The sequence below is a fragment of the Protopterus annectens genome, chromosome 5.part1 (assembly GCF_019279795.1).
Source record: "Protopterus annectens isolate FY-2018-M chromosome 5.part1, PAN1.0, whole genome shotgun sequence".
In the NCBI taxonomy this organism is placed as follows: Eukaryota; Metazoa; Chordata; order Ceratodontiformes; family Protopteridae; genus Protopterus; species Protopterus annectens.
In genome coordinates, this window is record NC_056736.1 from 567,874,276 (window position 1) to 567,889,041 (window position 14,766).

Consider the following 14,766-nt stretch of genomic DNA (forward strand, 5'->3'; position numbering starts at 1 on the left):
TACACATGTCCAATTATGACATCTGCTGTATGGCCAGCCTTCAGCATCCCACTTATCTACGCAGCACACATAATATACCTGAGGGGTAGAGGCCTATCATGTCTTTGTGCAACAGTCTGGAACAAATAATACATTCATGTTAGGCAATGCTCACTATTGGCCACCTTACACACCCATGTAACAAGTGGCTGTGTAATTGTGGATGTAGTCATGTTACTGCACTTCAGGTACAGCATGCTAGCTGCCTGTCTGGCACACATTATTATTGTTGACTGACCACAAGAAGCATGTTGATCATGGCTCACATTACTACACCATATCCAGTTCCACTGACCACAAAAGTACACATAGCTGTTATTGCGTAGCACCATCATGTGTTTTGTGTGTGTGTGTGTGTGTGTGTGTGTGTGTGTGTGTGTGTGTGTGTGTGTGTGTGCAAATCTATGCACCCACAGCTTGTAACACTTGCACAACATTGTTATGTCCTTGTACACATTGTGTCCCAGGGTGGAGACAATCACTGAACAACTACACACAAGCATCAAGTACACGTATACTGTTATTAACAAGGGCTGTCTACACTTGCACTGCATGTTCCTGTGCAACACATAACCTGCATGCTGACACGTGTGCAGTGATGTTTTTCCTTGTGAAACGGTCACCCACCCTAAAACAGTATTGTGTATGTGTTGGATTGCAGGTGTGTCTGTGTTTGTATCTGCTGTACTGAGGAGTGTGCTTGTGTGCCTATGTGCATGTGTGCATGTGCACCTGTGTGCATGTGTGCCTGTGTGCATGTGTGCATGTGTGCATGTGCGCCTGTGTGCATGTGCACCTGTGTGCATGTGCGCATGTGTGCATGTGTGCATGTGCGCCTGTGTGCATGTGTGCATGTGCACCTGTGTGTATGTGTGCCTGTGTGAATGTGCGCATGTGTGCATGTGCACCTGTGTGCATGTGCGCATGTGTGCATGTGCACCTGTGTGCATGTGCGCCTGTGCGCCTGTGTGCATGTGTGCCTGTGTGCATGTGTGCATGTGTGCCTGTGTGCTAATATCGTGTACACATTTGTAAACTGTGTTTCCTATCTTCCTCTCACAGGTTCTGATGTTGCTCTGGTGGAGTGCAGCAGGGAACCTAAAGCCACTGCTGGGGATAGTGCTAATGATGATACATGTGTAATGGCACAGGGAGGTATGACAGGGTCTGTTGTTGGTCATCCAATTGACAGTACACAGCAGTCAACCCCATCAATGCGCACAGTCACCCTGCTGATACATCCATTGTCACCAATGTCCTTAGCTGAGGGACAGCATACAGTGGGCATTGACCAGGGTAGTGTGGAATCATTGGCACATGCATCCCCTCACAGCAGCCATCGCCAGATTCCTGACATGGTACCACACAGGCAGATGTCCAGGGGTTCTTGTGGGAGCATCCATGGTCGTACTGCCCCTGTCAGACATGCCCACAGAGGTCTATCAACCTCAGCTATGTTCCGGGCTGTAATGCAGGCACAGGCACGTATGGAACGGTACACCAGACAGGGTCTGAGGGAGCTTAGAGCACATTGCACTACTATGAATGACACTATGCGTGATGTTGCATCTGCCATCCGTAACATCAGCGAGGTCATTGATAGACGTTGGGGGGACACATTATATCTGTTCCACAACTACATGTCCAGGAGCCAGGACAGTGCAGGATGGTTGAGGCATCGATGTGGACGTCTGCCAGCAACATTATCAGCTGCCAGTCATCGCGGATGACAACAAATCCGCAGCCGCTCCCATAGTGCAGTACCAGCCCCAGCAATGCTGGGTCTGTGCTGTCAGACCATCCTAGAAGACCACGTGCACGTGGCTCTGGACAGTCCCAGCAGGGACATGTGTCCAGTCAACAACCCACTGCTTCTGATGACAGTACCCAGTCTGGCTTAGTACCTGATACTGTCCGTAGCACCCCTGCCAGGCACAGGTACCGTGTCCGTGGCCAGAGACAGTGACCTGTATGAACTGGCAGGTGCAGTCTGTGGCTGTCCACAAACACCCGTATATGGCAGCCACATGGTGGAACTGTGTGCATGCATACACACACATAATGCTAACACCTAGGGCTAACACATACACACACACATCACAGCAACGTTGCCCCATCTTGTACTGTTGTCCATCACTAACACACACACACATACATGTCGACTGGATGTGTCAATGGCAGACTCTGGCAAACCAAGTGCACACCCTGTGCATATGATGAAACTGTGCCAGCTCCTGCCATCTGTAACACTGATGCTGGAACAGGATAGCGTGGTACTGATGTACAGGTTGATTACATAGCACTGTAGTAATATTATCATGTTTTTAACAGTACAGTGTCATGATACTGTTGTGGGTATATTCGAGCATGCATGATGCATTAGCTATGTTTGTCATTGCAGTTTTCTATACACCAGTGTTAATTCCCAAAGTGTACTGTCTGCACATGTGCCACATGGCTGTTGTGTGTACCTGTGCCTGCATGTGTTGGGGTGTGGACAGTACATATGTGATGTTTGCATCATCGATTTGCAGGTGTACATTTGTGAACATGGTCAGCAAGGAACATGACATGGTTTGACAGTATGCTGTGGGTGATACAGTTTCCACATGTCAATGGTCTGCATTCTGGTAGTATACACAGCTTACATAACCTGACATTCAGTGGTCATTACATGGTGTCTCCTCAACTGATACACAGACGTAGGAACCTGGCGTCAGTGATATCCCTGCAGTACTACACTATGCCAATAGCCATTGTTACTGAGCCCCACACATCCCTGGGAACAATACCCTTTGGCATATAGCAGTCTCATGTACATGCCAACACACTATGGATATGTCCATCCATGACTGCAAATACATACAGTGGCCTACAATGCATTCTACACATGACACACCTAACCACCACAAGGGTATCATACAGACAGATACCTGTTGTCCAAGCCATGGTATTTTGCTGTAACACTACTGTGGCATTGTCATCGGCATGTAGTTAACATAGTATTCCAACAGTACCATGTAGGTGGTAGCACCCATCATGTAGAACGGGTAATGGTGTGTACATGTGGACAGGTGTTATCTTGTCTATCCTGTGATATTCACATTTCCAAAGGTATTCTGCAGTCCCTCTGTGTATCACCTAAGCAAGAAGGTGTCTGTATGCATATCGGCAACAGTTGCCATACACCTACACTGGATGGCCATCACTCACAGACTTTGCTGTGTTTTAACATGTCTGACATATACTGCAGACATGAACCATCACCCACATTAATCTATCAAAGCTTTCATGGGTGTGTGTCACATAGTTGGCCTAGGACACAGATCACTGCAGTAGCTTGCATTGTCACCAACATACATGTATGGCCCAAGGTCTGGTAAGCTGTGGCACATGGCGGCAAAGGTAACAACTGTATTCATATGGGGCAGGCTTCACACATAGGAACTATTAAAGGTCACAGGTACATATCTGTATGTGGCAAACCCATACCTGATGTGTGCATGGCAATTACTGTTATAATAATATGTCATACAATAATAAAAGCAAAACACACAACAAATTCACAAACTGTGTGACAAATGCACACATGGCATTTGTAGGATTCAAACCCCTACCTAACTAGGTTATGACACTTAAGAGAGATGCATTAGTACAGCATGCTATTCGCATTACTGAATGATTTCCCTTCTCCTGCTGTATTTATAGGGTGCTGACATCATCAGTCTTTCCAAAGAAGAATGTACATCTTTTAGTGTGTTATTCCAGTCTTCAAAATGGCCATTCCTTTCACAAAGAATTGCAGACATACACACACCCCTGCCCCCCCACACACACAGCATTTGCAGGATTCAAACCCCTACCTAACTATGTTATGATACTTGTGACAGACGCATTAGCGCAGCGTGCTACTCGCATTACTGGATGATTTCCCTTCTCCTGCTGTATTTATAGGGTGCTGACATCATCAGTCTTTCCAAAGAAGAATGTACATCTTTAACTATCCCTCAGTATGGGGGATAACAATATCTGTGCATTCACAGAAACCTAGTTCAGGGTCACATATGCACACTGGCACTGCCAGGTTATGTTCTATACCATGCTTCGTGACCGCAGGACTTGTGACACAGAACACAAGTAGTGGGGTGTATCCATATACATCACAGATACACATACCTCTGGGTTGGTTCCACTGCACTAAGCATGACAGGTCATACATATACACCTACCATTGTGCAAAACTGCCTTTTGGTTTGGTGTGTAGTTCAGACCACCCACCCATACCCAGTAACTACACTTGGCTTTCCTAGGAACAGTGTCGGATATGAAGGTCTTCACACACACCATTATAGTGGTTGACTTCAGGTACACAAATATTGACTGGGGATACTACTCAAGCCCTCAACATCACCCTACAGCCACTACAATTTGTAAATCCATGTGCTATGGCACAACCAGTCACCACACCCACTAGGGGGAATACATATTGGACCTGATAATCACCAACATGGGGACTCTATGTTCCACACCAGAGGTAGAACTGCCATTGTTAAGATCAGACCATGATCAACTTTCCCTGGACATCCATATCCTGTCCCCACACCCAGCCAAGGAAATCACTGTAAAGAATTTCTCAAAAGCAGACTTTGCACTTGTGAAGACTGGGGTGGAATATTTCAGAGGCCCCGTGCTGGAGGTTAATACAGACCAATCTGCAGAATTCTTTACAAACTCATTGTATGAGCAGCTGCAGGTATGCATTGATCATGCTATCCCACATAAAACCATGACTCCTCCAAAACAGGAGACCTGTCTGGTTGACCCCAGCCATATATAAGCTGTACAACAGAAGGAGGAAGCTACTACATAACAGAGCAATATCCCACAGACCCAGATAGATCATAACCTCTCCTTTGCTAATCACATTGACAGAGAGTCATTGCTAAGAACTTTGTATAGCCCTCCTTCTCACATGGGTGTTTGCATGTAGATCATGTGAGGTCATTGTGGCCCTCTACTACTCACTCATCAGGACCATGTTTGACTACAATGCCCCTTTGGGGTGTACCTTACCCAACACCTGCGGCAACTACAGTGAACACAACAGGACCTCCCCAAGAGAATCATGGGCTACACACAGATGTCCTATGCAGCTCAGCTAAAGGATCTCCAGCTCTACTCAGTTGCTTAACGCCTACTCAGAGGTAATCTATGCCTGACGTACACAGCCATTTCAAACCCAGAAGTAATGGACATGCTCCACCTCATAACATCCAAGACCCTTACAGCTACACACTCCAGGGACGTAAACCTCAGCACAAACATAAATAGGACATGCTGCAGGGACAGATTCATTACTCACAGGCTCCCCTCGCTCTGGAATTGAATCCCAGTTAAAGTTAGACATAGTCCCTCACCAACCCTCTTCCAGCAAAATACAGGTGTATGGATGGGAAATTGCAAATTCACCCCTGGGATCTCCACTGTGTCCCTGCTTGACAGAGGCACAGCAAAGTAGCCTTAAAGGGTGCCTTCTGTGACCTACTTTACAGAGGCACAGTAGGCTACTCTACTGGGGAGGCAGACACCAAATACACTCTGCCTAGGCTTATGAATTCCCTAGGGCAGACAGCCTAGTATTCACCTCTGCACCTATGTTTATGTTTGGGATGCACAATATTTGTTGCTGCTACTGTTTGCAGGTCTTTATTCCCATAGCTTTCACAGTTTCTGTGAACAACTTGTGTATCTGCATAACATGTTTGATCATGACAGGGTTCCGGTATATTAATATATGTGTCTGTTGTCATTTAACTGTGTGCACAGGGTGGATTGCTGGATCGTGGGAGGTTCCTGGCTTAACACATACAACTGCCAGACATGTGTGACAGACTGCTATACTCAGACATGGCCTAAGTGTGTGAGCATGCCCAGTTCAGGCTTTCCATGGTTTGTTGCCTGACATGTGTCTCATTTATCCAAGTGTGTGAGCATGCCCAGTGTGACCTTTCCATATGTTGTGATCTGAAGTCCACTACATTTGTGGTTGTGTGTGAACATGACCAATATTGACATTAATACTGTGTGTGTTGGAAGTTATGTTGTGTTCTTACTGCCAGACTTCTTTGTGTCATAACTCAACAGGGATTATGATGTGCTTGCAGGGTTTCCATGGGATAGTTTGCAAAGACTTGGCAACATTCTCTCATACTGGCTGAACACTGCAATACTGTCATGGTGTAGTGGTTCAGTACTTTCAGTATGGTGCACAGTATCATGGGTTTGAGTCCCATCACTGCTGTAAATGCTCATACTGAGCAGACCAGACTAGTTAAGGGCCAGTTGGGCAACTATGAGCATGTTGCATTTTGTTCAGCTATGGCCTACTTAAACCAGGCTTGTCCGACATTGCTGTGTATTCACCAACTTGGGTGGACATTGGTAAACATTACTCCACAGTGACCACAGTTGTACTACTTGGTGTGTGTGATTCTGTTCATAGGTTCATACTAGGCTATCTGCCCTAGGGCATTTATAATCCTAGCCAGAGTGTCTTTGACTTTCAACACACATTGCAAGTGGAGTTTGCCATTACATTTTTCATGGTTAGTATACTGTGCCTTTGGCTAACAGTGACATAGAAGTGATACCCAGGGTAAACCTACAATCTCCCATCCACTCATCAGGATTAATCTTGAAGAGAGTCAATGAGGGACTCTGGCTAACCTGGAGTGGGAGTTTACTCAAGAGTGGGGGGAGCCTCTGGGTTATGGATCTGTCACTCCAGCATGTCCTATTTATTTCAGTCCTGAGGTTCAGGTCTCTTGAGCATGTAGCTTGATGGGATTCTGATTTTCCAAGGTGCGGCATGTCCATTAATTCCAGGTTGGACATGGCTTTATACATCTGGCACAGATCGCCTCTGGGCAGGCAGTATACCACTGAGTGGAGCTGCAGTTTCTTTAACCAGGCAGTGACTGGCATGTGTTTGAACCTTTTGATCCTCCTGGTGAGGTACTTTTGTGATATTTCCAGCTGCTGCAGGTGTCTGAGAAGGTACATCCCACAAGAGGCATTGTACTCAATTATGGGCCTGATGAGGGATGAGTTAAGAGGCACAATGACCTCCACTGATGTAGATATGATTACTTTCATGATTAGGTCGGCTATATGAAATGTTTCTCTGAACACTTTGGCCACATGGTTGTTGAATGTGAGATTGCTATCGACTTGGGTCCCCAGGTCTCTTATCACTTCTTCCATACTTAATGGGTTACCACATATGTAGTAATTTGTGGGCACTTAGTTTTTGACAAAGGGGAGGACTATACACTGTTTTGTGTTTAGCTTGAGGACATGGCTCTGGCACCAGTTGTCTGTTTCTATGAGGCCCTTTTGTAGGATGCTTGTGTCAGCTGGAGGGTCAATTATGGCACCCAGTTTGCAGTCATCTACAAACTTGTTCACCAACAGTCCTTCTGTGTTGGCCTGTACCTCTGAGAAATATATACCAAACAAGGGAGGTCCCAGGACTGAGCCTTGTGGGATGCCACTTGTAGCTGGTTTGTGGTCTGACATGGCTCCAGCATTTCAGACCATGTGGGTGCTGTCCTTGATCCAGTTTGCAACCCATCTAGTGACATAGGGGTTTCTATTGAAGCTGGTGATCTTATCTATGATGACCAAGTGGGGTACTGTATGGAAGGCTTTTCCAAGGTCCAGGTAGGCTGTGTGGACCACCATCCCCTCGTCAATGGCCTTGGTGACTGTTTCAAATGACTCAACCAGGTTTAAGAGGCAGGATCCGCCCTTAACAAAGCCAAAATGGGTAGGATCCAGTGTCTGTGTGTCCCCAATATGTTTATTTCTGAGGTCCATGATGATCCTTTCCATAGCTTTGCAGACCAACCTAGTCAGGCTTCTGGGGCGATTGTTTGCAGTATCCGTTGAGGCACCACCTTTGTGGAGAGGGTCCACTGTTGCTCTACACTGCTCTTTGGGTACATATCTTGTGTTAAGGCTGACATTGAACAGTGGTTTTATGTGTATGTTCAATTCTTCTTGGGGTTCATGTTGGACACAGCCCAGGACACCGTCTGGTCCCATTGATGCTGTGTGTTTTGCTTTGGAGAGGCTGGCTGTTACCTGAGCATCTGTGATGTCAGGGGGCCAGCACTCTGCTGGGATAGATATTTGCCCTTTTGGTGGGGAGGGGGGGGGGTTGCACTGAACCTGTCAGCTTGGATGTTGGCAATGTCTGTGGGTTTGTTGTATTGTTTGTCATTTTGGACTAATTCTGAACATATCTGGGGATTCCCACACAGGTTCCTACAATAAGTAAAGAATGCCTTGTGATTATCCTTGGTGTCCTGTACAATTTTTATCTCACAGAGGGCCTTAGACAATTTTATGTGTGGACTTTGTTTTTCAATAATACTGGTCAGAGATGGCTTCCCTTTTTGTGATTTGGATCTATCATATAGTAGCTTCCTCCTTGTATTGTATGGTTTGTTTATGGCTGGGGTCCACCAAACAGGATGCCTGCCTTTCGAGGATTGGGTCTTGGTTTTATTTGGGATTGCATGTTCCATGCATTCCTGACAGTGTTCATAGAATGCGTTTATAAAGGGTTATGAGGTCTGGGCCGTATTTTTCACAGACAGGGGCTGTGAAGGATTCCACCTCAGTTTTGAGGTGTGTGACATATGCTTTAGTGAACATTTTTCACTGTGGTTTTCTGGCCATGGGCTGGGGTGGGGATGTGAATATCCAGTGAGATTACTATCTGGTGTGATCGTACCAGTGAGGGATACACTTCTGGTCTTGGGCATAGAGTCCCCATGTTGGTGATGATCAGGTCCAGTATGTTTTCCCCTCTTGTGGGAGTGGTAGCAAGTTGTTCCATAGCATTTTGGTTTATAAATTCTGGAAACCTTTGGCCTAGGGTGTTGGAGCTACGGTAATGCTCCCAGTGTATGTTTGGGTAGTTGAAGCCACCCAATATAATGGTGTTTGGGGAGATCTTCATATTTTCATGTGTTCTCCAGTCGACCAAGTGTGGTTCCTGGGTTTAGGAGGGTGGTCTGTAGCAGGCTATGAACTGGAAGGTGGTTTTACCCACTGTTGGTTACACATGGGTAGTCTCTGATGCTTCATGCTGTGCCACCAACCTGGGGGTGTGGGTATCTTTGGCAAATATTGATACTCACCCTCCTTTTGTAGTTTGTTCCATGTTTTGCAGCTGTAAAGCATGGTATGAGGTGTACATGTGAATGCTAGGGTGCTCTTAGGAGCCTTGAACCAGGTTTCTTTTACTGCACAGATATCAACATTCTCCATGCTGAGGAGTATTTGGAGTGCGTGCATCTTGCAGTTTAGACTTCTGGCATTGAGTAGCATTACTTATACTTTCTTATCCCTTGTGATACCTATGGAGGTGGGTTTGTCTTTTGAGCCTTACCTAGAAAAGGCACTATGGGGGTGACAAGAGCCTTTGGCAATATCCAATAGGCCACAGGTGATAGGTGAAATCCATCCCTAGCAAAGCATCATGTCTTGTCAAGCATCTCATCCCAGGCTGACAGGCATTGAATCCCCTTTCACTGACACCAATACTTAAGCCAATTGTTGTAATTGATCATCTTGTCTTCATATTGTGGTCTCATGTTTGGTGAGGGTAGGATGCTACTGAAGGTCATCAAGTTTGCATATACGACATGGTGGTAAATGCTGTTTAGCACTACCTTACATTGCTTAACACATGGCAATCATGCCTCAGGTGGTGCTGCAGGGCTGCCTATGTTGGATGCACATACTGCACTCCCTATACATGTTTGGAAACAGGTAGTGTCAAGTTAGGCATCACTTTTACTATATGTGCGAGTCAGAGAGAGGTATAATTTCCAGGGTTCCTACTGAGCCAGTGTATGTGCTATGCATTGCCTCTTTGCCAGGGCCAAGGCATACTGGGCACGCCTCCTTCTGCCTACTGGGGCAGGCTCAGGTTGTTCCTCCTCCGAGTCACGCTCTGCCTGTGATGGCCTTGGCACTGGTGGGGGGCTGTTTGGCCCAAGCCTATGCTGGTCCTGTTGCAGCTGTTTTCGCAGGATCATATTATGTAGCATAGCACATACCATGACAATTTGGGTACATGTAGTTGGTGAGTATTGCAAGGCTCCACCAGATGTGTCCAGGCACCAGAACCATGACTTGAGCAACCCAAACACACGCTCAATTACATTTCGTGTTTGTGCGTGTGCCTCATTATGGCATTCTTGTTCAGGTGTGTGTGCATTTCTGATGGGTGTCATCAGCCACAGCTCCAGTGCATAGCCAGCATCCCCCACTAAGTGACCATGTGGGATGTCCCCTTTGGCAAATGTCTGGTACAGCTGCATCAGATGCCAGATATGGGAATCATGGTAGCTTCCAGGGCAGCCAGCACACACATTCATTATTATGCCCTGGGCATCACACATGACCTGGCAGTTGATGGAGGGGAAGCCCTTGCGGTTAATGTAGGCCCTACCCCACTCACCGGCTGGTGCTTTGATGCGTATATGCGTGCAGTCTATTGCACCCAATACCTCAGGGTATTCTGCTATTTGCTGGAAGAGATGCATATTGCTGGCCAATACCTCACGGGAATTGGGGAAATATACATGATCACCGACATGTGCTGACATGGCATCCAGGAACTGGTGCAGTACCCTGGATGCTGATACCTGTGATATCCCCATCATATCACCAGTTGGTCTCTGAAAGGTACCTGTTGCTAGTATTCTTAGGCCAACACATACCTTGGTTTCCACTGGGATGGGTTCCCCTCTGTTTGTTCTGTGTGTGAGGCGTGGCCTGCACAGCTCAACAATTTGCTGCAGGAGGTCTCTGTCCACTCTATAGCGCTCCACTATCTCCAGCTCATGTAACCGCTGGTAGGTGACCCTGGGCCTGTACACTCTTCTCCGTCTCCTCACTGTGGGTTGTCCGGCAGCATTTGCATTGTCACCATCCTCAGCATGTTGCATATGTCATCTTATAACAGCAATGGCAGCCCCTAGCATTTTTTGTCTGAGTGAAGCTTTTTCAGTTTTCACTTCTAGTAGCATACTCCAGTGTTTCAGTGTCTCTTGTGAGAAACAAACTGCACTGTTGTTTGCAGAGTTTTAAGTGCTGGGCTGGGCTAGGCTAGTGTTCTGCCTGTGTTATTGCCTGATTTGGGTTGTTTTCACCTGCTAGCTCTACTAGTATCACCTGGTAGCTTCCTGCTATTTGTTGTGCTTCCTTTTTCCTTTCTGTTTCCTCAAGGGGAGCGACGCGCATACAAGCGCGAACATGCTCACAGCAGCTCACACATACTCATACATGCTTAAACGGACTAAAACTTGCTTATTCGGGCTAAAACGCACGCACACCATTTACAGGTCTTCCAACAGCCTTATATATGCTTACTCTGGCTTAAACATGTGCACTCACGCTTTCACACGCGCACTCTGTCTTACTCAAGTTTACAGACACGCACACGCGTGCATACCCGCTCAGCAATAAACTTTGGTGTTATCCACAGTATACACCTTCCATTTCTTGGCTTTCCCTGGCCTACCTGTTGACACACCTCTTTCCATGATGTCTAACTGACACCTAACAGATGCCACTGTCCTCCAATGAGCTGCACTACTTTCATACATACCCCCCTTGTGATATCACCTATCTCATACTCTGTTCCTCCCCATATCCTACTCCTACACTCCACTGACTGTGCTCATTTGCTATGTAAAAGTGCGATTCACTATCCTAACACTCATTTACATAGGATTGCCTACTAATGCTTGGTTACATGTCTTAGACTGGGCTTCTCCACTTAGCAACCCCTACTCGGTGGCCATGTTGTCTTCAGCCTGCTATTCCCTTACATTGTAATTTGACAATTTTCATAAATTCCATGTTTGTGGCTTTTTTTGCCTTATTTTATGATTTTTATAGCGTACCCCATTTGCGCGGCGCTGCGCTATGCTTAAACATCGGAAATCGGCAAAAAAAAAATTATTTTTACTTTAATTTTGCATCAGGGGAAACTTTCCAATGGCCATATATTTGGCCATTGGCATGCTTCCTCAACCATATGCAACCTTTATTTGGAGCTGACAAGGCTCTTTTGTGCTATTTGCAGAACGGTACTCAGTTGTCAACTGAGTACATTTCTGCAGCTAACACGTCTCCTACTCGGACAGGTTTCTACTTCCTGGATTGCAAATTTACCTCATTTGCATGCCTTTTGGCTGCAAGTGAGGTAATTTGCATATCACAGCCCTCTCCCTGTAGGAGACATGTTAGGAGCTCTCTTACACGCCCCTACAGGCTGTTCGTGGATCGCTCGTCGGACATGATGGCTGCATGGGGTCTTACTCTACTCGTAGACTCCATGCAAGCCATCGTGAATCCGGCCCATAACTTAGCTCTTTTTTAAATTCCTACTTGAAAGAAGAAGTAGAGATGCTAAGGTCTTATATCAAAGATTCCTTTGATTTTTTAAGTAAAATCAGAAATGTAAAGTGGAAGGACATGTTTTTCATTGTTATGGATGTTACCAGTTTATATACAAATATTGAACATGTACATGGCTTAGAAGCAATATTATTTTTATAAGGACTTGCCTAAAACACATTTTATTATTGAACTAATACATTTTTGTTTAAATAATAACATCTTTGAGTTCAATGGGGAACTTTATAGGCAGCTTCGTGGAACAGCCATGGGGTTTTGCCCCCATGTACGCAAATCTTTTCTTGGGCATGTTTGAAAATGAATATGCATATAGTAATGAATTTTTTAGAAAACATGTCATAAGTTATTATAGATTTGTAGATTTAATATTCATTTGTGAAGGGGGTGGGATGAAGTGAATACATTTGTGCAAAAAATTCAGATAAATCCCTATAATATCAAGTTTGATGGACTACAGGCAGGTGTTAAAGTAAACTTTCTTGATATAACTTTGCAAGGTATTAATGATGGTAGAATACAAACAAGTTTACATAGAAAATTTGAAGTGAGTGGTCATATACTGCATGGAGAAAGCTGCCCTCCCCCCCCCACACACACACACATACACTATTAAATATATCCCCTATGGGGAATCTCTTAGAATAAAAATAATATGTAGTGATAAAAAAAGAGTGTGAGAAGGAAATAGAAAAAGCAGCACACATATTTGTAACTAGAGGTTACAAGGAAACTGTGGTGGAAGAAAATAAAAGGAGAGTAGTACAACAAAATAATACTAAAAGCAGGTATAGCGTGCAAGGCAGAGTGCATCAGCAGGATAAACAAAAAATATGTGACCAAATATACAGTGTTTACAGAAGTTTTAATAAATTTGGTAAAATATCATTGGGTTATTTTAGAAAAAAATAAATTCCTTAATATAAGAGGAAATGAGTATCTCATGTTTTCTTATTCGAAAGGTAGAAGTATAAGAGATTTCTTGGTGCTTGGCAAGTTTCAGCTGCCTGTAAGTCACAGGAGTTTTGGGTTGGTGCAACAGGTACTTTCCCTTGTGGAAAGTGCAGTTGTTGCCAGTATGTAGTAAAATATTTTGATAAAATTAATGAAAAGTATTTTACATGCAAAGGGAGATTTTCCTGTGACAGTACTGGAATAGTTTATGGTTTGAAATGTCCCTGTGGTAAGGTATACATAGGGGAAAGTGAAAGAAGTTTCAAACAAAGGTTGAAGGAACATGTTAGGGATGTTAAGAAGGGCAAAGAAGAAAGTCCTGCTGCTTCACATTTTAAAGAATGTCACAGTAGAAATATACAAGGCTTACAAGCTACAATTTTTGGGGCTAGTACAACAAATGTATGACTTTGATATTAAAATCCAACTTTGGAAGTTAGAATCTACTTTAAATCTGAAGTTTACCACTTTAATTCCGTATGGAATGAATCAAGAATGTCACTGGAAATGTTTTCTTTAATTAATTTAAGTCTATGATTGGTTAATTGTTTCTAATTATGCTATTTAAAGATATAATATGTGAAGTAGGGATATACTCTGTAAAAGCTGAAGAGCTAGAGGAGTCTGCATTTTATGCTTTGTATTGGCTGCTAACCAGATTTTATTGGATCCAGTGTTTGCTTATTTTACCTGTTTTGTGGGACTACATTGTGGATCTACTCTTGGACTGGACTATAATTTTAATAAAATATAAATGTAATCACTGGCTTCTTTCCTTGTGTGGTGTTAATAAGTGATACTATTTCTATATCAGACACCACAAAGGCAGGAATTAAAGGAATTAATATATGTACCGTTGTGGAAAGCAAGGACAGAAGGGACAGGGATACTAGGATCTACAGCTGATCTGACAAGTAAGGAAATGGGCAAACAGTGGGGATAATTTATCTGACATAAACATATATTTCTATACTTGTGTCTTCTAATGTAGTTCAGGTTTTGTAGGATAAACGATAGCTCACTGAGTACTACTTAATCACATTTAACACCAGCAAAGCAAACTGACTGCCCATAGATTCAGCTTCAATAAAAACACAAAAATAAATCTTTCTCACCACTCCAAACAGCCCCCCCCCCACAACACACACATCATCACACCCATGTGATTCTGTCTAAGGTAACTCTGAGGTCACTCAACCCTGGGGGGATAACTGAATACTTTCTTACTCTGAAAATTCAATAATGTTCCAATTAATAGAGATGAGGCCTGAA

General features: G+C 44.5%; 1 protein-coding gene across 1 annotated transcript in view; it reads right to left on the bottom strand.

Moving 5' to 3' along the window:
* IL17D (interleukin 17D) overlaps positions 1 to 14,766 on the bottom strand; it is a 239,888-nt gene that overhangs the window by 167,208 nt on the left and 57,914 nt on the right. The window lies entirely within an intron of this gene.